Genomic DNA, 2,062 nt, shown 5'->3' with positions numbered 1-2,062 from the left:
GAGCAAGAGGAGACCTGTGCAAAGACTTGAATGATCATTTTGGTCAAACCAATCATCAGTCCCCTTTCACCATAAAGTGAGAGTTAACAGCAACCAAAATAGGGGCTTTGTCCATAATGCTGTTTTGAGAACAGCTAACATTTATACATAATGTTATATTCTCCAGTTAAGATATAAAATCTTTTAAGGCAGGAACTCTTCCTTCCTTTCCTTCTTTCCTTCCTTCCATTCTTTCTATCTCTCTTCCTTCCTTTTTTCTTTTTTCCCTCATTTCTCTCTGTCTCTGTCTCTCTCTTTCTGTCTTTATTTTTGTCTCTGTATCCCCATCACTTAGCATACTGACTTCTGCATGGTAGAGTCTTAAGATATGTTGAATTGAACTAAATCAAATTGAGATGAATTTCCTTACAACAAACCTATGAGGCAAGTAGTATAAGATATCAATATTCTCAGTTTTACAAATGAGGAAACTGACTGTCAAAGAGGGTTAGTGACTTGTTCATAGTATATAGTAAAGTTAGGATAAGAGCCAAAGTCTTCAACTGTGAGTGAGTGAAATAGAGCATAGAACTAAGAGCTAGGAAGACCTGTATTCAAATACTGTCTAAGACACTTACTAGCTAATTTGGAGTGAGTCACTTAATCCCTCAGAGGCTTAATTCCCTAATTTGCAAAAGGGGGGGTAATAATAGTGTCATTCCACAAATCCACCTTAAGAATCAAATGAAAAGGTAAAGTTATTAAGCACTTTCAGTGTGCCAGGAAGTATGCTAAGCACTGGCAATACAAATACAAACAAAAAGAAAAACCATCTCTGCTGTAAAGAAGCTTACATTCTAGTAGAGAAGATAACACTTGTAGGAAGTTGAAAAAAGGAGTCAGGGAGAGGTGCAAGAATCTGACACCTTAGGACGCTGTAGAGAAAGTTGAGTCAGAACTGCATCATGAAAAGGAACAAAGCCATTGCTATCCAGGGTGTCCTTCCGAAAAATGGAGGTTTTGGGGAGGAATACTGCAAACCTTTGCAAACCTTGACACTCTGTGTAAACTAAGTGCAGGACCTCAAAGGACCACAGTAAGTAAGGCGGGGAGACAGATCTACTAGGATTTGGCAGCCATACCTACACAGACAGCCACATGTTGAATTCCTGTTCTAGTAGACATGGTGTTAGAAAACGAAGTGGGTAGAAGGAAGTAATCAGAACCAGGGAAAGTGTCTTAAGGGGTTTACACAGCACAAAATATGAATAAGTCCAAGAGAGATGCTCAGGAAGCCAAAGTCTGGTATCTCCACTTAGTTTAGGGAAGACAACCGTATGTGAAACACTTGAAAAAAGAAACAGCGTCTTGAATTCTGCTGAAATACAATCAGTGAAGAGAATATTCACTTTTTATTCAGATAAAGATGATGATGAATACCTTGCATTTGGAAAGGCAGCTTGCTATTTTGTAACAGAGGGGCTTTAACCAAGCCTGGGGCGTTTTGTGAGGTGTTGCACATACAAAAGGAGATGTGTCAAGTAAAAAGGATACTGACTTTGGAGCCAGAAAGAAGAACTGCAGCTGTATACTATGCAGAGTTTTTATGGGGAAAGTGTTTGGTAAACCTAAAAGTACTATGTAAATCTGGGTTGTTAAATATATCCACTCCTTCAGAGTGAGGGAAGTGTAAAAAGCTATGAAGAGATTATTATTAAATTTGCTTACCATTTTAAAGACCCCTCCCAAAAAAATTATTTCTCTTCTCTTCCTTCATTTGATTCCCACAGTAGGTGAGGGCAGATATCACTAACCCCATTTTACAGATGAGGAAACTGAGGCACAGAGCATCTGAGTCACCTGCCCATAGTAATAGAAGTTTTAGAGCAAAGGACATATTAGAGATCTTTTAATCCACCTGTGTTATTTTCTAGTTGAGGACATGGAAGATCAGAGTGGCAAAATGACTTGTCCAAAGTTACATGGATAGGAAGGGACCAAACCAGAATTCAAACTCACTTCCTTGGACTCCAAGATCAGTACATTTTCCACTCTTGTGGGCATCACATCTGATACTGCTGAG

The sequence above is a fragment of the Phascolarctos cinereus genome, unplaced genomic scaffold (genome assembly GCF_003287225.1).
Source record: "Phascolarctos cinereus isolate Bilbo 61053 unplaced genomic scaffold, phaCin_HiC Scaffold_5;HRSCAF=322, whole genome shotgun sequence".
NCBI classification, from domain to species: Eukaryota; Metazoa; Chordata; class Mammalia; order Diprotodontia; family Phascolarctidae; genus Phascolarctos; species Phascolarctos cinereus.
This window is presented reverse-complemented; position numbering follows the sequence as displayed.